This window comes from Filicampus tigris, chromosome 6 (assembly GCF_054856515.1).
Source record: "Filicampus tigris isolate MCC_2025a chromosome 6, RoL_Ftig_1.0, whole genome shotgun sequence".
In the NCBI taxonomy this organism is placed as follows: domain Eukaryota; kingdom Metazoa; phylum Chordata; class Actinopteri; order Syngnathiformes; family Syngnathidae; genus Filicampus; species Filicampus tigris.
The window spans coordinates 26,910,479-26,938,187 of record NC_141222.1 but is presented as its reverse complement, the minus strand read 5'-3'; the positions used below and the strand labels follow the sequence as shown (position 1 = coordinate 26,938,187).

At 41.9% G+C, this 27,709-nt stretch overlaps 1 protein-coding gene across 4 annotated transcripts in view; it reads right to left on the bottom strand.

The window, feature by feature from the left end:
* The window catches only part of LOC147146535 (protein phosphatase 1 regulatory subunit 29-like), a 96,354-nt gene that overhangs the window by 51,185 nt on the left and 17,460 nt on the right, over positions 1-27,709 (bottom strand). The window contains exons 3-4 of one of the 4 annotated variants that reach the window (XM_086033395.1): positions 21,597-21,722; positions 13,575-13,660 (exon numbers count right to left, since the gene is read on the bottom strand). The exons of 1 other annotated variant lie outside the window; for it this stretch is intronic. The gene's annotated coding sequence lies outside the window, so the exon portion shown is untranslated. Of the gene's footprint in view, positions 1-11,561; positions 12,052-13,574; positions 13,661-21,596; positions 21,723-27,709 lie in introns of those variants that run through there. 2 more of the 4 variants (XM_086033396.1, XM_086033397.1) reach the window with 2 other exon arrangements.

The following is a 27,709-nucleotide window of genomic DNA, read 5'->3' as shown; positions in this document are numbered from 1 at the left end:
CCATCTTGAAAGAACAACTATAAATGATCCCTCAAAAGAAAACTGGAAAATTGGATTCTCAAAATATACAATTCAATACAAGAAAATAACACATAAAAGTATTTTAAGTTTTAGTTTTGATAAGTTAATACTTTCATCTGGATTTATATGCTTTTATCTGCCTTTGACCAATCAGATGCAACGTTAAATGCATCTCACCATCCAATAGGAGAAGAGTTTCCGAGTAAATAAATAAAAACAGGTGAATTCGTTTAGCCATAATAAAGGTCAATACAAAAATATTTGAAACAAACTTACAATTAAAAGCTTTTTTTTTCGCCCCAACTTGAAAAATTATTTTTTGATTATAGAATTTCGTTTTGTTTTTTTCTAACTTGAAAACAGCTCCAATTTGCGTTGCATAACATGTTGAGTCATGAAAAAAAGCTGAATAAAAACTCAAATACACCTGATTTTCATAATATTTCTTTTTTTTTTTAATATTATGTTTATATTTTGAAATGGTTACACCCACATCATAACAGCCTTAGTCAACTGAAACCAAATTATCAGAGAAAATCACAACTTGAGCATAATTCGGCTGAGCGTGTGCTCAATTAAAAAACGGGAAAAAACAAAAAACAGTGCATCTTTTCTCACCATTTTTCTTTTCTTTCTCCGTGTCCGTCAAAATCTCCCCTTTCCATCGCGGTACCTTGAATGCAACACAAGGACGACGATGGAAAGGACGTGGATGAATTCACTCCAACGGGGCAGCGACATTGCAGCCGAATGAGAAAATAGTCCATTCGGTGTCTCATTTAGTTGTGCGCGTGTGTGTGGGCGTGTGTGTGTGTGTGTGCGTGCGTGCGCGCGTGCGTGCCTGCGTGTCCTCGGGGCTTGTTAACGACGAGTATTAATGAAGCTCCCTATCTGTAGTCCACACACACACATTTTAATGGAGAAAACATATGTGCCTGTCTGGATTTAATTGTACTCGCTTTGTGATTGCACTCTTTTTACACGCGCACACGCGCGCGCGCGCGCACACGCCCGTAGCTGCTCAAAGGCCAAGGAAAAGTGCGTTGTGTGCTCACGTTGGACTCTTCATTAGGTACTCGATCGAATGAGAAGCGATACTAAAATGCAGCTTACTCAAAGACGCTGCTCGGTTTTGAATGACACTGTCAGATAGAGAGGTAAGCAAGCCTCGCTTGCCACAACATTAAAGCGTCCTATATTGTGGTATGACAAATCGTGGCTTTAATGTACACGATTGTCGGCTTTTATGTTGCGACTCGACAAGTTCGATATTTCCCCGTTTTCTAACCAAATGTTAGAAATCAGGAGGGTAATAAAATGCAAGGCAAAGAAAAGTCGTAGTTCAGTGGAGTAATCGTGTCGGAAAAAGTCTTAAATGACCCAGAAAAATCGGCATTTTTACGCACGATAAAATGAGGCAGCAATTAAAAATTGTGGTTTATACGCATCGTGGCTTTAATGTGCATGATGACGGTTTTGATGTTCTGCCAGTGAAGTTCATTATTTCTGTGTGTGTATATGTAGATGTATTAGGGATAGACCGATTATCAGCCGGGCCGATTATCGGCGCCGATATTCAGTATTTTATACTGTACAATATCTATACAATATTTCTTTTTGTTAGAATTTTAGAACAAAGATGGCCACATTGGCAAACATTTATGATCATGACTTTTTAAAAAAAAATTTAAATCTACGTTACGCAAATCTGAAACAATGTTCAATAAATATATGGTCAAAGACGATTAAACAAAGTTCAGAGTTTTTTTCATTTTTTGATTTTGACACCAATATTTTTCTTTTTAGTGAAAATGAATATCGGCCCCTAATATCGGTTATCGGCCTCCTTGAATACCGGTACTGATAATCGATATCGGCATCGGCCCTGAAAAAAAAAAACATATCGGTCTATCGCTAATATGTATATATGTATGTATGTATATGTATGTGGGCAAGCACTTAGCATGTTAGCCGTCAAGATGTTTGCTAACACTGAAATGAAGTTCCATTAAAAGTTTGCGGTGGAGTGCCGAAATGGGTCCGGTCTTTGGAGGCATTAGGCTGGAAAAGAAATGGGGTGCCTGGGCTTTGGGGGGCTGGCGTCTTAGATGACAAGACGAGGGGGATGAATTTGAGGGCGGCAGACGGGCGAGTGCAGAGGATAAACAGAAGAAGATGATAGTGGAGGCTACGGCCTTAGGGGAGTGGGCTGCTGATGAAATTGGACAGAAAGAGAAAGAAAAGCGCTAACAGCCTATGATGGCCGGTTATAAAAAAAAAAAAGTGCCGGGTACTCTTCTTTTGCTCTGGCTGATGAAGATAAGTGCTTTTCCCCCAAAATTATCGTTGAGTACGATTACAAAAGCACTGCTGCTGAGAGGGAAGAGAATCGGTGGTCCAGAATTTCTGCAGTCGAAAAATGTTCAAAATACTTTGAAAAGCTACCGAGTTTAACATTGCGATAATACTGATCGCGTTGGAAAATGTTATGATATTACATTGTGAAAACCGTCTGCATCGTTGGAAAAATATTGTGTTATTACATTGGGATATTTAGTCATTTGAAAATGATGCTGATTTTGTATAATATCGGTTAATTGCTGTGCTATTATTGTGTCATAATGCTATTGGTACCTTTACGGAAAAAAATGCAATATTATCTGGGTACAACATCAGTATTGTTGGATAATTATTGTGCTAATATTTTTTACGGCCATACGGTAGCATTGGAGAAAAATATTGCATTCTTACATTGAGATGTTATTGGTATCATTGGAAATGCTCAATTATTAAATGTTAATATCCAAATCATGTATTCGCTTCTGACTTTGATTACCGGGACAGGATATTAGCCACAACACATGAAAGCCTCTTTATAGCATAAATTAGCCTACATTAGCATCAGTTCCGATCAAGGTAATAAGCAACAACAAGGTGAGAGGCTTCACGCTCATCAATGAAGACTACCCCGATTGAATTCCTTAACGAGGTGTTAATCAAGCCCACTGCCCGCTTGATTAACCCACGTGTGTAAATATAGGCGCGCCTGTGGCTCGATGAATTATTCAGCGCACTATTGGTTTATGGGTCCCATATTATCCTTTTGTCATTTTTACCAGCCTCATCCGCTCAGAGCTTCATCAACTAGACCATTGGTCGGAGCACACGTTAGCTTAGCATGTGTCCTTGGACAAAAAGGCTAATGATGACGATTCATGCATCGTGACTTTAACGTACATGGTATGGGATTTGACGCTCTCGCTAAGAAAGTCCAATGTGTCTAAAACAAAACCAAATCTTCAGGCTAAGAAAAGCTTTAAACGCTGTAAAACTTCAACAACACGTCTACCTGAAATCAAGTTCAATCGCTAATTTAGGATGCTAAAACAACGACTTAACTGTTGCCAGTGTTTAGTGCCGGGTCCAATGTTAGCAGCTAGCCGCTAGCCGCTAGACAAGTGCCCTCCATATGGACGGGCAAGAGTCAACGGATTACTTTTCAAAGGCAGTTTACTAAGCGAAAATAACGCTGCACACTTTGATGCTAACACGCTGGCACTGTTGCCGTTCCAACTGATCACTTTTCGACAAACCAGGCTGACTCAAATGTGCCGTTAAAGCCGGCAAAATCGCTACTGTGGATCTGCCGTCACTTTCTCTCACAGACCAAAATCTATGGGAAGAGATTTGTCTAAAATCTCACTTGCTAATGTTTCTAGTGAGGAAAATAATGCGCCGCTAAAGCACAGTTTGAATTCAAGTAAAAAAAAAAAAAAGAAAGTGGATTATCTCAAAAAGAAAACCAGCTGACCGGTCATTATTAAGTAGAAATTTCAATCTAATCTATTTTCATTTCCATCCAAATATGTGATTATGTTGTCTTTTTCCAGAATCTGAATACCAAACTATTCAAAAGCCGCAGCCCTAGTACACGGTGTCAACTTTTATGTTCTTTCCAGAAAAAGTCCAAGATATTGAGACTGAAAAAATGAGCTAAAGATTTGTTGTTGTGATTCTAAAGCGGCAATACTAGCAATCAGCCATCAAGGATCGTGTGTAGTAGCGGTGTGCTAGCTCCAACAAGTTCTGATAAATGTTGCAAAGAAGGCGTGTGCCTATGCGTGTGTGCATGCGTGCACCCGAGTGGACTGCAGAGTATCATCCGTCCTGATCTCATGTGGACCGTGAGGCTCTGTAAGCTTTTCCCTATCAGCTGCCACATAACAAACACTGCGGTGTGCAGTGTGCGCGCGCCTGTGTTGGTGTGTGTCGTTATCTCTCGCTGCTAGCACTAAACTCACAGTCTGTGTGGCCCCTAGAGAAACAGGGGAGGGGAAAAAAATGAGATAAAGGGTGCCTGGGCGACTCTGCTACAGTGGATATGCTTCAAAAGCAGTAGGGTGCAGCGACTACGGCCGCCTCAAACGGTTGCTCATCGACTAGTCACTAAGAGTAGTCGCCATTAGTCGACTAATTGGATCATATGCAAATCACGTGCAGTATATCGTCATCCATCAGTAGTGTCCAGCTTGAATTCTTTTCAGGTATTTGAACGTTAAAAGTAAAGCTTTTTGGGCCAGTTTTGCTATTCACTAGTAGACACTTCCCACTAGTGCGCATGTGCGTCACACAGGAACAGGAACAGCAGGAAACGAGGCAGTTTCAAGAGGAAAAACAAAACTGCAACAATAACGGTGACGGCGTCAAATAAGCCGTCGACGGATTCGGTCGTCGACGTAGTCGTGACTAGTCGACTAATCCTGGCAGCCCTAGTAGCTGTCATTTAAAACACATGGGGTTCTTTTTCTGGTAACGTTGTTGCATGATACTATCGTTGGAAAAAATGTTGCGATAACATCGTATCGGAATGTGGTAGTATCGTATCGTCATTTGGAAATGATTTGGATTATATTGAATGTCGCTGGAACCTTCCACATTTTGGAGGAAAAAAAAAATGGAATAAATAGAAATCGCCTGTAACACACATTACCAATATGTGATAATGGTCCGTCCTTTTGCAGTTAGCAAACTAGCCGTTTAGCATCCCAAATAGATTAAAGCGTCAATCCAAGCACTTGACCTGGCCTGGAGTCCAGTCACTTCACCACCGAGACATATTGGACAAATGTCAACCCTTTTAGAGGTTAACCTTCGGCCGACATATTCAAATATGGACGGGCATCCTTGCAGATGCGCCGGCGGATTTTTAGCCGGCCGCGGCATGCGGAAATGAGTCCTCTGATCAAACTATTGTAAGTTTAGCCCAGAGAAAAAGGACATTCAAACAATTCTAACAGCTAGCACGCGCATAGCTAGCAGATTCAGACCAAGAACCTCTGAGCACGAGTAAATAACTGAATGTCTCGATTCGCCCTCGGTCTCCAAGCGAGCCTCCCAAATACCATCAGACATCGGCAAAAAAGTCGACATGCGGGCGAGCGAGGAGGGAAAAGGAATTCTTGTCTTTGAAGGTGTCGCTTGAGGAGGTCGCGAAGATAAGGAAACACGCTCGGGACTCACACAGACAGACAATGTCAAAAAAGACAAAGCAGACAAAGGAAGAAGGAGACGGGAAGTGTCAAACACACAAGAGATTTCTGGAGGATAACCGGGGAAAAAAAAAAAAAGGTTGAATTGGGACTTGAATGGACATGAGGAACTAAAAGATAGACTTAAAAGATGAGAAGCAGGCTGACTTGTTGTGAATTGTTTGTTTTTAACGATTGCTAGCCTTTTATCGGGAACATTTTGGAGGATTTTGCACGAAATGTACTGGGGGATTAATTGAAAAAGAATAGGGTTAGGCTTTTATTTTGGTTTGATTTTTGTTTTTTTAAAATCACTTCGTTTTAAGCAGTTTTTAGAGCAAGGTTTTTTTTTTTTATTATTAGTTGTTTGTTTTAATTGCTTTGTTGTTTTTTTTATATATATGGAGTATTTCTCCAGTGAAAGATGAAACAAAAAGGTCACAAAAGGGAATGATATCGCATCGTGTCGAAATGGATCTCGACTCTCCTCAAGTCGGAGTGAATCGCATCGAATCATAATCGGAATAAATCCTATCCTATCGTAATAGGGGTGAATCGTTTCGCATTGTAATCGAGTGAATTTTCGTATCGGAATTGGAGTGGATCCTATTGTATTGCATCATCTTCGGGGTAAACTGTGCCGTATCGTAACTGGAATGATTCATATCGTATCGCACTCGGAGTGGATTGTATTGCGTTGCATTGAAACAGCAATCAATTGTATCGTATTGCATCGTACTTGGAAGGAATCATCGGAATTGTGGCGAATCACGAATCATTAATTCAAGTAAACTGTATCACGTTTTACAAAGTAACCACATGCCATAGCATAACACTTGTCAGCAAATTTGAATCAGAGATGGATTTATGTCTCCCGAAATGTATATTTTTGAGCCTTTTTTTTTCTAGCACTTCAGTTTTTTGAGATATTTTCATTTTTTGTTTCTAAGTTTGACCTGCGGCAACACTTATCATGAACGCTAGCGAGCCACGCAAAAACTGTGGATATTTTGTAGATATGACTTTTGTTCATGTTTAGCCTCGTCCTCTTGAAGTGCCGCAACTAACAAGGTACCACTGAACAAATATAAAGTCCATGAATAACTCACAATATCTCACTAGTGATAGGCATCACACTTCTCTTAAGTGAACTGAATCATCAGAATTTGTTCATCGAAAAGAGCGGCTCAAAAGATTCGTTCACCGAATCGTAAATAAACCAGAAGGACTGTACTGTTTTTTTTTTATTCATTCAACTGCGCGGCCCGCCAGAGTAGTTGGAGTGAATCATATTGCATCATAACTGGAATACATTGAAGCGCATTGTACTTGAATCGCATCGTATGGTAACTGGAATCGATTGTATCGCATCGTAACCGGAGGAACACCAATGGTATTGTGAATTTACAGTACGATATCATCTGCCTCAGTGAGGATGTCACCGGGATCCTCTCTGCCCATCCCGCCTGCCCGTCCGTCCATCTTAATATTTCCGTCCTCATCCTTTTCCATGTCTTTTCCGCGGCCATCCGTCTCCCTTTTGTCTCCGTCATCTTCTTCTTCGCTTCATCCCGACCGCCGCATCCCCGAACCTTTTTAATAATAAAGCGGCTCATCCGTCTCTGGCACACTCCCGCAGGATTCACTCACGGGTCCGCTTTAATGAGATTAGCATGGCTAATGCCTCTGCGCGCTAGCTTGCTCTCTCGCCGCGGGACGGAGGAGTACGCTCACCGTTAGCCCTGCCCCCTCGCCGTGAGCATTAGCGCGGCCAACTAACACGAGGAGGCGCAGAGCGGCCGGCATGATGGCATCCTCCCCTACGAGAAAGCCTTGATTGATTCCACTCGTTAAACCGGATCATTTGTTGATTTTTTTAAAGAGGCAAAAATACTAATAAATGCTAGCATACATCACAGCTAAGTTATCCTAAGCTATTTATGAAGAAACCTCTTGAGAAAAAGCCTTGGCTTCAGAAAAAAAAAAAAAAAAAGAATTTTTCTCTACAAGTTCAAATGCTAACGTGCTTAGTTATGCTAACGTGCTTAGTTATGGTCCACTATGAATAGAGAAATCTCTTGCGGAGAAAAAAAAAGAGTCCAGAACAATCAACCGTAGTTTCTCGAGAAGGCTTATGCCAGCATTTATAGTTACACCAATGCTCCTCTACAAATCCGGAACAATGCGAGGTAGCCCCCGGAGACAACTTAGCATAACAAGGCGAAAATGCTAAGGAACAGTATGTACCTCTTGTGAAAAAAGCGTTTTCTTTTCAGGTTTATACAGTACCAACTACTTGCTACCTAAACAGGCTGCCGGAGCCATCATAACCGCAAATGAAGAGGAATAAAGGAACAAACTATCGATGGATCTTTTCAAATTAAAATTCAGTACCATCAAAATGTGTGATTTTTTTTTTTTTTTTTTTAAATGACTTTTCTTTGATGTTTACACCAGCCTGTCGAGGCAGATAAATAGCTGGGTCTGAATTAACTGCGCCCTCTGCCGCTTGAGTTGGTCGCAAACGGTCCTAAGACAAACTTTTTTGACTTCCCGTTTACCTCCTTTCTCGACAGCAGCAAAATAGCTCGGTCTTGATTAAGCAAGCCTGTGCAATTCGTTGGAATATATTACAGCAAGTTAAATATGTAATCATCATAAACATTATGATAACAGATATTTCCAGTTGTTGAATCGCATTACGGCAACTATCATTTACTGTAACCATTTTGGGGGGGGGGGATATGCAAATCACGCAGTCATTGAATATTCATGATCCGCTTTGCATAATATTAGCATAAGTCATCAAATTAAACACTAAATCGGATAACGATGCTCAGATGAAAGGTTTACTCGGGGAACGGTGGAAATGAATAGAAATTAATTGAAACACAAATAGAAGTAACATTACAATCCAAATCGTTAATTAAGGAAAATCATGAAAACAGTCCAAATAAAAAGTGCCCGCTTAGACAGGTGGCGGTGTGTGTGCGTGTGTGTGGTGTTCAAGGTGAACTGACCTCTGCATCTATTTACTCGTGATGCGAGTCATGCCTGATTATGTACTGCATTTTCTCGGTCATCAATGACCTCATCCTTGGAGGAAAAGCACCCTAACTTGGCAGCAAACTAGACGGGCCTGAGTCAAACATGCATGTTCTGGTTGAGTAGTTGTAGGATTCTAACTTTAATGTCCCAAACAAACCTGTTTACTTCGGGTTCAAACATTTACCCGCAGCCCATCTAGGCGGTAAACTAATTGGGCCTGGAATACTGAACCACACCCCCCTATTGTGGCTTCAGAGGAATTGCGATTTTTAACGTTAGGTAGTTTAGACGGCTCCAAACAAAACATTGCTCTCTTCCTGTTTCAATGACGACCACAGCCTGTCTAAGCAGCAAACTACAGTACTTGAAAAAAAATCGAGGAGGTGTTGGATTTTAACTTTATTGATGGCTTTATATCACCCTTCATTCACTTTCCGTCCGTCGAGTGATGGTGTCTCAATCAATCATCACACAGACCCAACAGCCATTTACTTCCTGTCTCATGTATAGAGCACCCCATCTAGGCAGTAATGTAGGTCTGAATCAACTGCGCTCTGACGGTTACGCTACGGCGGACACAAAGTATTGGATTTTAACAATCATCACATCCACTCAAAAGCCTGCTTCCAATTTGCATAACTACAGCATCCCATCTAGGTGGCAAACTATTGGGGCCTGAATAAACCACACACTCTGCAGGTCGCTTCAATGACGGCAAGGTATCGTAACCCGATGCAAAAGCTGTTTGCCTCCTGTTTTGATATCTATAGCAGCCCATCTAGGCAGCATACTGGGCCTGAACTAACTACCTATTATGTTGGTCATATCTGATGCAACAAAGGTGGATTGGAACGTCTCAAGCGTCCATCGCATTGACTCAACTGCTGTTTTCTTCCTGTTTCGACCAAGCAGCTCTTCTAGGCAGCGAGCCATGGTACAACTGAATTAACTACGCTCTGCGCTGATTGCTTCTGAAGATGTGCAACATTTTAACTGCGGCATCTTAAACCAACGCTTCTTGACTGCGTTCTGTTTCGATGACTACAGCAGCCCATCTAGGCAGTAAACCAGTTGGCGCTGAATTTACTGCCATGTCTGCTGATTGCTTCTGATTCAGAGGAGTTTGATTTTAATCGCTCTCTCTATCGTATAGAATCAGTCGCTGTTCATTTCCTGTTTCAGCGTCTACAGCAGCCCATCCGGGCAACAAACTAGTTGGTGCTGAAGTGACTGCCACGTCTGCCGGTTGCTTCCAATTCAGAGGAGTTGGAACGTAATCGCTCAACCATTTGCCATGTAGAATCAGCAGGTAGTTATTTCCTGTTCTGACGTCTACAGCAGCCCATCTAGGCAGGGAAAGAATTGAATGAGAGTTGAGGCCCATTGTTCCGCCAATGCCTCATGACAGAGTTTGATTTGAATATCCATTATCCTGAGACATTTTCATGCGTTAAAAGAACTTGACTCAAATAATCCCAAATGCGTTTTATCTGACAGGTGGCGCCGAGCGACGGAGGAATACTTTGAGAAAATAAAAAAGCACCCAATGCTGTCCGTCTAATAATACAGGATTTGCCTCTTTATAGTGGCTCGTTTGATCTTAATGAGTTTTTAAACTCCCAAATTAGCTCAGCTTTCATTAGCGACAGTGAAAGAGCGGAGTCAACGTTGACAAAAGTTTGTCACTGATAAGCTGTCTGAGAGCGTTAATGGCAATAGGAAAAAGTTGTTGTTTTTTGACGGCGGAAAGAACCGATTGATTTTTAATTCAGCAGTTGTTTGGATATGTCTCAGCAAGAATCGAATTGATTTTCAACAATGCCTAATCTGCTCCATCTGAGATCAAAACCCAATGCATCGCATGTTGCTTTATTGTGCTCCACCAGTTCCTTTTGTCAAGCCATCTTCAAAACTTTGGGGCCCATTATTTGATCGATAATGAAGATGCCGATTGATTTTACGGGAGATTGACAGCAATTAAGTCAATGGAGCGAACATAAAAGGGAACTCATTCGGTACATGTTCCTTGACAGCATTCACAGATGGGCGCGATCTTCCAGAATGGACAATTTCAATTTAAGAAACAGAAACTGTTGATTGTCTAAAAAACAGAAAAAAGGAAACCAATTGGTTGCTCGTTACTAGTTGAATTGTCTTGTTTTCTTTTGTGCATTCGTAATTATTCTTCAACCAAGCATATATATGTTTTAACCCAATACTTGATTATTTGATAGAATTTTCAGGAGGATACTCGATTACTAAAATATTCGATAGTTGAGATCCATTGCGTGATCCTCGAGTGTCTTGTTTTCTTTTGTGCATTCGTAATTATTCTTCAACCAAGCAAAAAATGTGTTTTAAACCAATATTTGATTATTTGATAGAATTTTCAGGAAGATACTCGATTACTAAAATATTCGATAGTTGAGATCCATTGCGTGATCCTCGAGTGTCTTGTTTTCTTTTGTGCATTCGTAATTATTCTTCAACCAAGCAAATATATGTTTTAACCCAATACTTGATTATTTGATAGAATTTTCAGGAGGATACTCGATTACTAAAATATTCGATAGTTGAGGTCCATTGCGTGATCCTCGAGTGTCTTGTTTTCTTTTGTGCATTCATAATTATTCTTTAACCAAGCAAAAAATGTGTTTTAACCCGATACTTGATTATTTGATAGAATTTTCAGGAGGATACTCGATTACTAAAATATTCGATAGCTGAGATCCATTGCGTGATCCACAAGAGCGCCGTCACAGTGAAACCGAACTTCCAAGATTGTTTCCACAACGACTTTACATTTTCAAGGTTGGTGAGTCCACATGACGGCAAGAACCTTTTTGATTATCGAGTCAGCTGTGGTCCAGTACGGCTCGCGTTCCCCAGCGGGACATTCTCCACAACATCTCAGGGTCGGTGATTCCACATCACGGCTATTGATACCCCTTCTCAATCACTCACCTCTTTTTGCTGGATGAAGGCAATGTTCACTTTTCAACGACGAGGACTCGTTTTCCACCGCAAGCTTCCCCTCCTCTACAAGGTCCCAAAATGTATCGGCTTCTCCAAAGTGAAAGCAAGAACGAGAGCAGGAAGTCTCCAGAGCCGATGGAGAAAGAGAGAGTGTGACAAAGCGAGACAGAGGAGCAGTTATTAATAAAAGTTTGATGACAGCCGAGCCGGGGAGGCAGGAGGCTGGCAGCTGAAGATAAAAATCAAATCAATGGTGGAGTGAAATTAAGCAGACAGCGCGGGCGACCCGCGCCTAATTGAAAAGAGGCTGCTGGTCAAAGAGGTCCTAATATTTATCCAGGAACTCCAAAAAGCAGATTAGCGACAGCAAATTAGTCGCTAACTGATGAAAGATGCCATAGGTCTGCCGCGCTGAGGAGGAAGGGATAAAAGTTGGTTCTGACGATAGAGCCCCTTTGACTCCAGCCTGTGTCGAATATCGTCTGCCCGTGTAAAACACATTAACGTCATTTGATTGAGCAGAGGAGCAGAAGCTCGTTCCACTGATTCAGGGAGAGTACGCAGCACAAATTCCAGAACTGACTGAATAGAATCAAACAGAAAGTATGGGAGTGATCGACAAAGAGTCAAACAAAGTTATGTAAAAATGCCAACGGTGTTACAGTTAAATGAAAACCGACTAAATGACTGAGACTAAAATTGAAAAAAAAATAAACATTCGTTCGTTAACAACATTTAAGAAAAATACTAAAATGCTTTTTAGAAAATGCAAATTAACTGAAATTACATTTTACGTTCGTAAAACTAACTACAATTGACTATCATTTCAGTTCATCTTGGTTCATATCATACATGAAATTTCGGGGTTTAATTATTTATTTCGGTATTGCCGTTTGACCTTCCTTCTTCGGTTTGGACAAAAAGTCGTTTGGCAATTGTAGGTTACTTTACTATTATTACCCAATACTCATTGACCTTTTATATATATATATATATATATATATATATATATATATATATATATATATATATAGATATAGATATAGATATAGATAGATAGATAGATAGAGAGAGAGCTATCTTGCACTTGACAAATAAAATAAAAGAAAACTAATAAAACCTAGTGTTTTCCCCCAAAATAAAAATGAATGAAAACGAACAAACCTGCTGTAAAATTGACTAAAACTGAATTTAAAAAACAAGACAAAAGGATTTAAAAAAACAAACAAACAAAAAACCCTATCATATCATCATACATACAGTACATCATAAAATCTGTGTTGGGAAGATTACTTGGGTAGTGTAAAAATAATTTTAAAAAACGGGCTGCAGCAAAAATGGCACTTTTTTCATCTCGGGCAAAAGAGCAGGTGCTTCAGCACCACTTGGGGTTTATGTGTGCACGTGCCTGCAACTGAGTATGACATGTAGTCATGCCATACAAATGATTAAATTAAAAGAATGGTGAGAAATAATATACAAAGCAAAGCAAATAAATCGAGGGCACACTCGGTCACGCATATAATTCTTGTGATCCCTCCTCTGGTCAGTTGTGATAACGGCCACTTTGCACTGTGGAAATGAACCGCCTTTTACCGATGTAATAACACAGCCCATCATCTCAATTTTTGACAGTGTTTTTTACCCCTCGCAACCTTTCCGCTCCTTCCTGTCATCCCGTCTGTCATCTCACGCTAACCTCGCGACAGGAGCTGATCCGTGCAAACATTTTCCCACCGGCAGAAAAAAAAAAAAAAAGCCAGAAATAGTTTCTCTCCCGCTCGGGAGAATGTCAGCGGCGGCACGTACGAAGGTCAGCAGCGACACGGGCGGCCTCTGCGCTTTTCTTTCTTTTCTTCTTCTTCTTTTTTTTTTTTTTTCCCGCCATCTGCATTTAGATCCTTAACGTAAAGGTTAGGGTGGCCGGGAGCGTTAGCGTGACAAAGAGCGGGTATAAAGGAAGGCGGGACCACAATCGCGAGTAAATGTCAGCTTACTGACCACAAAAACACTCCGGGGCGGCGGTCAGGAGGACGCGGCCAGGGAAAAGCACCCCAAGGCGGAGAGGAACAGGAAATATCTCCAGCCTGCGCAATAGAAATAAACACAATGAATTGAGAAATAAACAAGAGGGTTAAAAAAAAAAAAAAAAAACGTGCATATGCAGTAATCGTCATAGAGGTATAATGTCAACGGAACACACTGGCCAACTCATCTTTCCCCATTGAAATGATATAATGCATATCACAGAGTATGTCTAAACTTCTGCAACTCAGTAATCTGCAGTAAATAGTCACGTTTATGCAGTAATAGTCACTTTTGGCAGAGGATAAAGAATATATGCCTGTGAGTGTTATACTGTCTGCCTGCATGTGTTGCTGCACGGATTAGTTCAAACCGACGCTCCTGAAAGCGTTATAACACCGCCGCGTTGATTATTTTTCGCCCCTAAAAAAAAATATTTTTACAAACCCAAATAATTCTTCAGAAAACGCAGATAAACATTCCTTGTATGTGCCCTAGGGAGGATGGAGGAAAATCTGGAAAAGAAAACTCCTGAAAAAAAAAAAAAAAAAAAAAAATCAGAAAATACTCAAAAGTCAATTATCTGGCCTGACGCCTGGGGGGTCCAAGTATATTTCGGGGGGGGGCTCCCCTCTACCTCCACCAGTGCGTATCATATAATCAAAGCAATGACTTCTCTCGGCATGTATACATAATAACATACACCATGCGCAACAGAAATAAACCAAACAACTATAAATAATCCGGAGAGTGAAAAAAAAAAAAAAAAAAAAACCTGTACACGTCCTACATTGAATACGATCGCTCCTCTCCTTAGTTATTGATGATAAGTGCCACCTTGCACAATCGAAATCAACAGAAGGCAGAATAACATCAAGTACAGCAATGGAGCACATTTCCCCTCCACAGGCCAAACGAGAAGACATAAAAAAAGGCAGCTGGCAGGTGCACGATGGGAATAAAAATTCCCGACCACCCCGACCCGAAAAACTAAACGGGCTTGTGCGCTATCGAGCAAACAAATGGCGAACGGGTAAAGAAAGAAAAAGAAAGAGAGCCGCTTAGATCGGGGCCAAAACAAATGAGCGAAAATGATGTTTTGATCCAGCGCCGCGCTCGGCAGTCAGCTGGAGGCCAGCATCCATCACCGGGCGGGAGATGAATATTATGGGATGGAGGCAGGGAGGCGGAAAAGCCCCCCCCACACACACACACACAAAAATATGTTTTAGAAAACATACTCAAGATGAATGAGGGAGAGAATTTGTCGCTGAAATGTTTCAAACCCTTGTTTACTTTTGTGGTTACTACCAGTTTGTCTTTGAAGTTAACAAAACATGGACGTCGGTTTTGTTGAAGACTCAAATCCACCTTATTTGTTTGGAAAAACAGATCTTAAGTTTGTCTTTGATGTTTACAAAAATGTGAACATTAGATTTGTCTTGACGACCTTTAGTACATTAAGTTGAAAACTCTTACTTTTCTTCTGATGTTTATGAAAAGTGAGGTTGACCATAAATGGTCTTTGGGTCGTCAAAGAGTAAATTGTCTTTGATGTTTACAAAAGTCGACCAAGTTTGTGATAAAGACTCAAAAACATTTTGGATGTTTTGTCGAAGACTCTAAAGCACCTTATTTGTTTGCAAAAACAGATGTTTACGTTTGAAAAAAACGGCATTGTCTTTGATGTTTACAAAAATGTGAACGTTAGGTTTGTTAGACTCAGTTGTCTTTCCAAAACATGTACATTAATTTGAAAGCTCTAAATTTTCTTCGATGTTTACGAAAGGTGGGTTGAGCTTTTCAAACTGTAAATAGTCTTTGATGTTTACAAAAACATGGACACCGGGTTCATCAAAGACTCAATTGGTCAAGTTTTGTCAAAATGTCTTTGATGTTTACAAAAACATGGACACCAGGTTCATCAAAGACTCGATCAGGTTTTGTCAGTATGTCTTTGATGTTTACAAAAAATGAACACCGGGTTCGTCAAAGCCTCAATTGATCAAGTTTTGTCGGAATGTCTTTGATGTTTACAAAACATGGAAACCAGGTTCATCAAAGACTCAATTGATCAAGTTTTGTCAGAATGTCTTGCTGTTGACAAAAACATGGACATTAGGTTTCTCAAAGACTAATTTGTCTTTGATGTTTCTAAAAACATGTACAAGAGGATTATGGAAGCTTGTAAATTGTCGTTGATGTTTACAAAGTCACATATTCTAGGTGTACTCATCTCCTAAGACTAAATTGTTGTTGTTAAATTGATTGTCACTTTCCGAAACCAACAAACGAGAGGTAAATGCGAGTCAAGCGCCGTTATTATGCGCTCATGCAGCCTAAGAGCAGCCATTCAAATCCCTTTTGGTCCAATTAAGCGCCTTTGTGTTGCAGTTTTGTCAAAGGCGCTCACCTGAGATGACAGCTCAGCCGCATGCTGCCGCCAAATAATACGCACTTATTGTTGTTTCAATATGCAAACTGTTTCTTCCTTCTTTTTTTTTTTGCGACTACCCGCTGCTACTTGATTAGGAGAAACCACCAGATCCAACTTTGCTAACAAAACAGTTTGTCCAGGAAAAAGGATTCAAGGCAATGAAATAGCTTTGTGCACAATGGTTTAAAAGTCAGTTCAACTTCACGCCTCTCGGTACATATAATAAGCAATCATAAAATAACAATAGATTGCATACAGTTGTAATATAAATTTGAGTCTCTTGGGTTTCTCGCGTCGAGTCCGCAGTGTATTCTGGTCAGTCCATTGACTCGAGTCAGTCAGACTATTCAACATTCATCATACTGATTCTGCAGAGTCATTGAACCAAATCATCAGTGTTTTTGATGAGAATGCAAATTCGAGTCAGTCACACGATTCATCTGAATCGTTCTCCATTTGAGCTGTTTCCCTGAGTCCGGTAACATAAGGCAGTGACCCAAAGTCTGCGGTGTTTCTGGGGAGCCTGCTGACTTGAGTCAGTCACCCAATGTGCTGGGATTACACTTTTGACAGCCTCAGACTAAAAACTGAAAATCAGAAGGAAGTTTGAGAGTTTTTCTGGAGTCACAGCGACATCTCGATCGTTTAGTGCAGGGGTGCCCAATTCTGGTCCTCAGCAGCCCCTATCCAGCCTGTTTGAGATGTCTCCCTCCTCCAACATTTCCCAAATCTTCTCAAAGTCGTCTAATGTACAGGGAGCTGGCAAATTGAGTCAGTGAGCCAAATCATCTGAGTCCGCTAACTCGACTCAGTGATTAATACAACGGAATCGTCAGAGTTTGCGGTCTTTCCGGTAAGCCGGCTCACTTGAGCCAGGGAGTGTTTGAGGTGAGTCCACTACCTTGGGTCAGTCGATTCAACTGAATCCTCTGAGTCTGTGGTATCTTGCTGACTAGAGTCAGTGAACTGATTCAACTGACTCATTCTGCGTTTGCGCCTTTTCTTTGAGTCCCGTGACTTGAGTCAGTGAACAAAATTATTTCAGCCCACAGTGTTTTGGGGAGCCTGCTGACTCCAGTCAATTTAACTGAATCCGCTAATGTCAATCAGTTGAACTGAATCTTCTGAGTCTGCGGTGTTACCAATGAGTCCAGTGACCTGAGTCAGTGAAACTATTTCAACTAACTCATTCTGGTTCCGCAGGGTTTCCACAAATTTGGGTCAGTCACGCAATTGAACTGAATTCTCAGAGTTAGCGGAGTCTCACTGATTCTGGCTAGTGAAAAATTATCTGGCTCTGTGGAGTTTACATTAGTCACCTGATTCAACGGAATCGTTTGAGTTACAGACAGTGTTGTCAGTGAGTTTTTGTGAGTCCCGTGACTGAGTCAGTGAACCAGATCGTCTCAGTCCACAGTGTTTGAGAGAAGTTTGCCGACACATGTCCGTCAACCGATTTAACGGACTTATCTGAATCTGCATTACTTCCATGAGTCCACTAACTCCTGAGTTCTCAGGTTTTTATCTTTTCGTTTGCATATTTTGTCAACTAGTTAGTGAACAAAACCACACAAAAATACATTTGTCGATGTCCACAAAAGTCGTGGCAGATACAGTATCTGCGACTGCCGTTTTGCTTCCTTTACACTTTACAGCAATTAACAGTGTCATTTCCTCCAGTTATGTCGTCTCCTCGTCCTTTTGTTTTGCGCGTTGGCCATTTTTTGGGGGGCCATTTTCGCACCTCTCAGGGAGTAACAGACACTTGAGGGAAAAGCTGTGAGTGCTGCGCACATTTGGGAAGCATCTCGCTCTCACTCTCATTCTGGCCGTCGTGGTGCTTTGGCCTTGGTCCAGACGCGGTTCGTCTGGGCCGTGACTCAGCACAGCTCGTCACATTTAAGCCAAAGCGGAGCGGCGAGGGCCAAGCACAAGTTGGATTTCTGCAGCTTTGCCACGTTCTACGCCGTGTCGTGACTCCCAGAATCTCACGGGGGAAAACTCTAAGGCATGGTAACTCATTTTCACTGTCAGACATTTTCCTGGGATTGAATGGCTGGACTGTGAAAAGACGAGTAAATTCGTCAATGGCAGTAGGGCATAAAATAACAAAAAAAAAAACATTAAGTTTGTGGAAGACTCGAAATTGATGTTTAAAAATATGTCCGGTATGCATATTCTCATTGTAACTTTCTCTCTGTGTTTACTTTGTCAGAGACCATCAATTCAGTTATTGAGAATTAAAGTGGTCTAACTCCATTTTTTTTTGTGATTTGTAGATTTGGAAGTTGACAGCAACTTTAAAGCCCCGATGCTAGTAGGCTAGTTAACATCTGATTAACATCTTTATGACGGATGCAAAATGGCTGTAAATGGTTCATGCAACAGTGGTCCAAGTCCTTGTCAAAGATTCAATTAACTCAAAAATTTGAAGTAACATACATCCTGTATGCTGCAATTCTAAAATGTCTTTGATGTAAGTGATTTGCCAGATACTCTGGTTGGTTACAAATAGCGTGTATGCTCGGTTCATCAAAGACTCTAAATTGTTTCCCGTGTTCACAACAACTAGCTAGGTTGGACAATGACTTTAAATTGTCTTTAAAGTTGAACAAAACACATCCGTGAGGTCGACTGAAGCTTCTTAACTGCCTTTGATGCAAGTTTCGGTTCATCGAAGACGCCAAATTGTCTTTGGTGTACTTTACTGACGAAACAGGTTTTGACATACGTTGACTTTGTTGAAGACTCTGAAGATGCCCTTGATGTCTACGAAAACTCGCTTCCAACAAGAGCAGGAAGGAAGTCTTGCGCACACATGCTCGGTAGCGCGTACACACACACACACACACGCACACACACAGGTGAGAAAGGAGGCCAGCAGTGACAGATAACAAGTTGAGGAGGCTACAGAAACTTTAAAGGTGAATGAGGATGAAACACACCTCAACAAGGAGTGTGTGCGTGTAGCTGTGCGTGTGTGTGTCCATGTAGACGGGCCAGAACATGGTCTCATGACTCCATGCCTGCCTCGTCTAATTGGACCTGACATCGCACTATGGCTAATCTATGAGCGCGATCAATGTGACAGTGACAAATGCGCATTGTTGGCTTTAGCCACCAGTGACTGTAATTAGCACGCGTGCTAATATTAGCAACAGCTGCAGCAGCGCAAGCGAGAGTTGTTGTCTCTGTAAAGTCATCCGATGGTGTGCCTAATGAAGTGGCCAGTAAGAATCTCTCTTTGTGTTATATATATATATATATATATATATATATATATATATATATATATATATATATATAGACATATAGACAGATACAAAAATAAAATTAAAATAAAAATGCAAACATCAACAGAATGTTTTCATACCAACATTATATCACCACCCAAAAAAAAAAAAAAAAAAAAAAAATATCTTGTTGTCTTTGTTGTTGCTGTTTCAAGCTGCCTTCCTGCGTCCCTCCAATCTCCGTGAAATGGTCGCCGGCCAAGCGGGTTGGCACGCTAACCCCGTGCCACCAGCCAAAGCGCTGGCAGGGGGCGTCGGCTTGGGTGGCGGATGTGGCGGGCGGCGGCCGTGGGGCGCCCCAAAAACAACAACAACAACAACAGAGAGCGGTGGCGACAAGTGGGCGAGAAACCTCCGAGCGCTGCCCAACAAATACCACGAGGTCAGCGTGCTGACATTTGAAAGCTTTGAAATTCAACTTCCTGTCGCCCGTCAAACTAACGCGAGTGGCGGCCACGAGCGCGCGTGGGTCTTTAACGCTAACGCTGTGCGCGTGTGTGTGTGTGTGTGTGTGTGTGTGTGTGTGTGTGACCTGGCGCAGCGGGAGTGCGAGTGGGTGTATCGTAACTTCCTCCTGTCGCACTTCAGTTGCCAGCTTATGAGTCAAACACACAAACACGGATTGTGTGTTTACAGTAAAACAATACGGTGGTTATTGTCTAATATTAGCATATTAGCATGCACGACATCGAGGTAAACGAGAGCACTCATAGAGAGCTGAGAAACAGTTGCTTCTGCTGCCCGAGCGGCAGAAAGAAAACACTTCTCAATCGCCCAGCTGCCTTGCGTTTGAAAGGCCTTCAAAATCAAAAGGATTCTTCCTGTCAAAAGCGAAAGAAACCCAGAAAAGATAGTTGAGACTGCCGCCCAAGCGCTAAAAAAAAAAAAGAAAGGAGCCATCTTGTTTGACAGGATTCAAAATCGAAAGGTTTCTCACCCAAAATGTAAAAAAATAAAATAAAAAATCGGGAAATTAGTCGCAACTGCTGCCCAAGCGCCAACAACAAAAAACCTTTAGTTTGACGGCCTTCAAAATCAAAATAATTCGTCCTCTGTCAAAAGCGAAAGGAAAGGAAAGAAAAGATAGTTGAGACTGCCGCCCAAGCGCTAAAAAAAGAAAGGAGCCAGCTTGTTTGACAGAATTTAAAATCGAAAGGTTTCTCACCCAAAATGTAAAAATAAAAAAAATAAATAAAAAATAGGGAAATTAGTTGAAACTGCTGCCCAAGCACCAAAAATAAAAGGACCTCTCCACCCCCGCAGCACCCCTGTGTTTGGCAGCCTTTAAAAACGAAAGGGTTCTCCCTCAGACCAACATCGGACACAAACCTATCAGAAATAGTTGCTATTGAAATGACTTATCTATCCAACAGCTGCCTGACATTTGACATCCTTCAAAATCGAAAGTCTTCCTCTGTCAAAAGCGAAAGAAATCCAGAAAGATCGTTGAGACTGCTGCCCAAGCGCTGAAAAGAAAGGAGCTCTCTACTCCCGTAGCCATCTTGTGTTTGACAGCCTTTAAAATTCAAAGGTTTCTTCTTCCGACCCAAAAAGGAAACAAAGCTTGGGAAAATAGTTGCAACTGCTGCCCGAGCGCTGAAAACGCCGCCTTGCGTTTGACAGCCTTCAGAATCAAAACAACCTTCCTCTGTCAAAAGCTGAAGAAATCCAGAAAAGACAGTTGAGACTCCTGCTCGAGTTCCGAAAAGAAAGGAGTGCTCGACTCCCGTAGCCACCTTGTGTTTGATAGCCTTCAAAATCCAAAGGATTCTTCCTCTGTCAAAAAGGAAAACAAACCCAGGAAGGTTGAAACTGCTGCCCGAGCGCCAAAAAGAAAGGACCACCGTACACGCCAAACCTGCCTTTCAGAGTGTTTAAATTCAATGTCATTCCTAAACAAATGTTGGACAGCCTTCAAACTCATAACGATTTTTCCTCTGACCAAAATCAAACGAAATATATTCATGCCATCGTTCTAGTTTTTAAACAAGCCGTCGCTCCAATAAGACAATTAATATGGAAAGTGTTCAATGGACACACACACACACACTTGGGCATGCGGAGAACGTAGCTGGCTTTCATTTGTTCACACACTCGCAACACACAAAAGGCACACATATACATAAGCAATGCCTGAACGCACACAGGATGTGCTGACGTGGCACACAAGTACAAACATCACATTTGCATTCTGCTGATTCCTGCATTTACTGTGACATTCACAAGTACACACACTTTCAATATACACACACACACACACACACACACCTGAGTGTGGTCCCTCCTTGTTGCTCTCCTCTGTTTGGTGTCGCTATCCACGCTAACTAGCCTGCTAGCATCCGGTCTTGAAGTCACTGGTGCTGACCGTGCTAGTTAGCACACTCGCATTTGCCGCTAAATGCCGCAAAGACAAACATATTTTCAGCTTTCACTCAAGCAATCATGTTAGCATACTAGCATTGTTGCTATATGTCCATCCATCCATTATGCGAGTCGCTTATCCTCACGAGGGTCATTTGCGCTAAACATGCTAGTTGGCACACCAGCTTTTGATGCTAAATGTCTCAAAGGCAAACACGTTTTCAGCTTTCACTCTAATGATTGTGCTAACCGTGCTAAATAGCCTATTAGATTGGGGACTTTATGTCACCGGTTCTGACCATGCCAGTTAGAGCACTAGATTTGATGATAAATGGAGCAAAGTTGTCAGCTTTCATTCACAAATGACCATCTCACCATACTAAATAGACGACTAGCATCGGGTCTTTAAGGCAGTGCTACTGACCATGCTAGTTAGAGCACTAGACTTTGATGCTGAATGGCACAACGTTGTTAATTAGTCTATTCGCTTACGGGCTTTTAAGTCGCTGTAAAGTGAAAGTAAAAGGTCTTACAAATTTGAAATACCACCGAAAATTGTGCTGTTAACGAGCCTGACAAATTTGAATGAATAAAAGATAAGCGGCCCGGATAATGGATGGGGGTGAAAAAAAAAAAAGTCGGATTGAATCAAACCAAATGAATTGGATCAGAATTGGATCCATATAACACAGCGGGCTAGCAAGCTATACAGTGTCTTTAAGTCATTGATGCTATGCTGTGACGTACTAGCCCACATTCATTTCTCCTGCCTTTTTTTTTTTTTTGTCCCAACATCATTCCTTAGAGTTTCACACACTATTTTGGTGTGAGCACACATTTCTCATTGGATTTATGGCCTCCATTTATTTTCTTCGCAGTTTGTGCTGAGCTACCAGGCAGCATTGAGCTCGTAAAAATGAGCTCACGGTGCCTCAGTCCGCCCAGCGTGTTCCGATAAGAGCCGCGCTTCATTCTGCCGCGTTTCTTTTAGCCGTCACGTTAAATAAATCGCGGCTCGGGCAGCGCCATGGTGGACGCCGTTAGCGTCAGCTGGTGTGGAACATATTGCCCGCCAATAACCCAGAGGACCCTTTCGCACCGGAGAATAAAGTAGCAAGGGATACAAAAAAAAAAAAAAAGTTTACTCAGCACTGCACTTTTGTTTCAATGGGAGGCAGACCATTAACCCTTTCATGCCTATAGCGCCCAATAATTTTCCATATGCGCATCAGTTGGCAGTTAGGCAAAGGTAGCACCATGTGCTAGCATGCTAACTACATGTTATTACGCCCACTGGCTTCCCTCCAATTCACAACAACAACTCACAGCATGCAGTGAGCATCAGAACATCTTGACAGGCAATAAATTAAAGTCAGGTTGCCTGGCAACACATCAAAGATCTCTTTGGCATCGTGTGCACCCGTTTCTGTGTGTGTTTGAGTGTGTGTCCATGTATGAACATTATTTTGTGAGTGTGTATGCAAGATGCAGCTTACTTTAGCTCCACCAAAAAAATGTTTAAAAAAATAAACTTTTCGTCCATCACGAGTTAATCTTTTGAATGCAGTCGAATCTTTGTCTTTTTTTTAAACACTGGGCAGTTTTGTCCTGGTTGATGCTTTATCTATTTTAAGCAATTTATTTCGGTATTGGTGATTTAATTTACTACTGTATGTAAGACTAATCTTTAATTATTTACTGTATAAGCGAGGGGATTTTTTTTTCCTTTCATCACCTGTTTCCTGAAGCATTTTGTGTTGCTTTTTTAAGTGTGAAAGGCCTTTCATAAATAACGGTTTAATTGTGTTTCAGTGTGTGAGGGCAAGATCGTGCGGTTGTGTGTGGTGGCTTTGGGGGTCTCTGCGGTGACTTGTTGCTTGACGAATACGTGAAGTTTGGACATAAAAGCAAGGCGGCGGCAGCACCCCTGTGGTGACTCTGGACCAACGGTGGTGGCCAAACATCATGAAATATTGATGGAGGCGTCCGGGAAGAGACAGAATGTGTGAGTGAGTGCCAGGCTGCGGGAAATCAAAGCAATAACAAGACACACCACTCACAGGCAAGATGAAAAGCTGAGGGGGTAAACAAAAGGATTGAAAATGCACAGAAAGTGGAGAAGTTGTAAAGAGCCGATGCAGGGAATGAAGCCGACAAGGTCTTATGAGCTGCCTCAAGATCCCAAATATACAATGGCTGACGGTTACAGAGTGCAAAAATAACCTTTGAGATGCACTCACATGCTGTGATAATGCTAATTAGCATGGTTAGCATGAGAGGTGAAACTTTTTGTTGCAACGTTTGGTACCAAATGGTAGCATGCTACCTAGCATGGTTCCTTCCAGATGTGTGAACTCTGGAAGAAATGAATTGAATACTACTCAGCTAGTTAGCGCACATAACACGGACGATTAAGTCAAAGCATGAAAAACCTCTCCTCTCTAAGATGATTAGCAACAAATGCTAGCATACTCATTTGCATAGTTAGCGCAGGCGACATAAATCACTACATTAGCAGGCCAGTTATCACAGTTAGCACACTTACTAGAGTTAAAATAAAATTGGGCTTTTAACATTAAATGCTAACGAGTACAGTTATCACCAGAGAAAAAGCACCACAAGATGGCTACCACATATAAAACAGCCACTTGTAAAAATGTGACACCCTTCTATTCAGTGCAACAATTAGCAACAAAAGCTAGGTTGCTTAGCAGCGTTCACTTCTCACTCACACAAAGCGGCATTACACAGATCACTAAGGGTAGCTACGTGAGCGCTAACAAGTTATTTACATGTGAGACACAGGCCTGAACAATAGAGGCTTTATTAGAGTGCTTTATTGCATGTTACATACATGATGAGAGCACCACATGAAAGGATGACGATCCCATGATTCAAAACATAATAAATAGTATATTAGAAGCTTGAATACAAATACAAGTAAACTTGCCTAACATTACCATAACTTACAATAACATTAGCGTTTGCCTTAAGTCAAATGATAGATTTTTGAAATCATGCGACCTTTAGCACCAACTTTTCACATGCCGACCAACATGGTTGGCACCAGAGATATAAATAACTACATGTTAGAAGGCTAATTATCGCAGATAGCACAGTCATTTAAAGATGAAATTATGATTTGCTTTGGGACTTTTAGCACCAAATTCTAGCAGGCTATCTATTTTGGTGAGCACCTGTTGTTGGGATGATTATTATAAATAGCATGGTTTTGCCAAAGCGGAGAAGCTGATTGTTTTTTTCTTTGGGAAAGCAAGCAAACTAGCATGGTTAGTGTCGGCGGCATAAATCACGGCATGTTAGTAGGACAGCTGTCGCGGATAGAACAGTCGCTTGTGCCAAAGCCGACAACATGCTTTTCGTTATGACACTTCGCACCAGGCTCTTGTCCGCTAACTAGCGGCGCTCCGATCGATCGGCCACCGATCATGATTGGCTGAATCCCGTAGAAATGTACGTGATCGGCATATGTCGATCAATGCCTTTCATTGGCGATCACAAAAACCAATCAGCCGCAGCTTGTATTTTTCATCCTGCATCCTAAACTACTACAAATTGTTAGCGCCGATACATAAAGCACCAAATGCTAGTAGGCGTAATTCAAACAGATAACACAGCCACTTGAGTTCAACATGAAATCCTGCCATTCTTTCCGACATTTAAAGCATGGTTAGCACCAGAGACATAAAGCACCATAGTAGGCTAACTAGCGAGGACAACACAAGACAATTGAGTTATAAATGAATTCCAAGTTTTCGTTGCGACAGCGCCAAACGCTAAAATGCTTATTTACAGGGTTGGCGGCGGAAAGATAATGTACAACATGCTAGTGGGCTATCTAGCATGCACCTACAGTAACTTGAGTTAAATATTACAACTGCGCATCACTAAGCACGCAATGCAAAGCTGCCAACTAGCACACTTAGCCCTGCTCAACGTGATTGCTCTCCCGATGCTCCCCCACCTCAGATGCATAAATTGATAGATCACTTCTTTTCTTTTTTTTTTTTTAACTTCCTCTCCTAATTGTAGGGGAAGTGATTCCTTATCGGCTCCGGGGGCTCTGCGGGGATCCCAGAAATCCCAGAGGCTGCTAGTGGGGGTGTGCATGAGCGCGTGTGTGTGTGTGTGTGTGTGTGTGTGTGTCAAACAAATGAAGATGAATGGCGGTAGAGTCCCGCGCCATGCTTCGGCACGTAATAACGAACAATAGAGCGGAGGAGGAAAAAGCACATGGTAGGTATTATTCACTCGTGTGAAACAATGAAGTCAAACATTGAACAAATGGAAGCACGGCGACCGGTCGAAACAACCCTCTGGCAGGCATCTTGATGGGTCGTTAAGGAGTAGGGTGACAAACGAGGCTAATTTAGTCACAACATTCCAAGTAGGTAGGTAGGCAGTTCCTCGTCTGGTATGATGGAAAGGGTAGGTAGGTAGGGTCGGTCGGTAGGTAGGTTAGTTGATTGGTGTAGGTTGAAGGTGGGGGGGAGAGAGGGGGGGGTGTTAGGCCAGTGATTGTGATGCTTGGTTTATGGGTGGGCAGTAGGTAGGTAGGTAGACAGGCAGGCAGGTAGGCGGGCATGTGAATTGGTTGGGCGGGATGGATTAGTAGGTAGGTAGGTAGCTAGTTAGCTCGCTAGCTAGGCAGGGAAATGAGTGAGTAGAGAGGTGGGTAAGTAGGTAGAATGGTTCGTTGATGATGTGTAGGTTGAAGGTAGGGGGAAAAAAGTGGTAGGTCTGTTTGTCGTTCAGTTGGTGGGTGGGGTAATGTAGGTAGCTAGATAGGTAGGTAGGCAGGAAGGCAGGCAAATGGGTGGTAGGGAGATAGGTAGTTATGTAGGAAGGCAAATTCGTAGGTAGGTAGGTTGGTAGGTGGGTGTGTAGGTTATAAGATGAGTGAAAAAAAAAGGTAGATCGGTCGTTTGATGGGTGGTTGAGCGGTTAGAAGTTGGTGGGTAGGCAGGTAGGTAGGTAGGATTAGTTGGTAGGTATAGGAAAAAAAAATCTGATGGTTCATCATTTGAGTGGTTCGGTATAGACTGTTGTCTATTGTAGGTGTAAATGGTAGTTGGTTGGTTGTTGGGTCGATTGGTGGATACGTAGGTAGGGTCGGGTAGGAGGCTGCCATCTTAAAATTCTTACTGAAAGTTCTTACTTCCAAAACCAACAGTCCCCTGAGCTTGCCTGCTTGTCCTTGGCATGCCTACAAATTATATATCATTATTATCACATAGTAATAATCATATAACTAATATTATTATTACATATTTATATCCTCAGCAGTATATCTGTAGCATGCCGCTCTCTCCCTCGGCGCCCTTGAAGCCTGCGTTCCCAAGCGTGAATAATCCACGTCCAATTAGCCACTCTTGCCTCGAGCCTAACGAGCCGCACACACAAACGCGCGCGCACACGCCCACATACACGCACACACACGCAAACTTAAACACGTTAATACCAAATAGGATTCATTCTTTTTGCCCGTCTTTGATCCCCCCGGTCGACCAATCACGAAGCATTTCAAAGCAGTCACCTTTAATTGAATGCAAATATATTGTGGCCGGTGCGGATGCTAAAGCTAATGTCAGCGCCGCGCGTGCTGGTGCTAACCAGGCTTGACTTCTTTTGAATTCACTTGCGTTAGCTCACTTAGCTTAGTTTAGCTCGCATCAGCTAGCGAGATTTTGCCTGTCTCTTCCTATTGAAGCGCATTCCGACGAATGCAGCAGCCGCAATTAGCACATCGATTGTGAGCTAATGGATGCAAACGTGGACTCGTTCTGCCGTGCCAAGTGTTCTCACTTCCGAGGACATTTCTCACTTTCTTGCCGTTAAAAGAGTCTGACGAGCTGCGCGGCAGCTGTCAATACTTTTCCACGGCAACAGTAAGCCCAAAAGCTTGTTAACACTGGCCTAATTTGAAGACAACTTTTGAAACCTTAACCCTTGTTTAAAACGCTAATTCTTCGTCAAAGCGTCAAATTCGACCTTTCTTA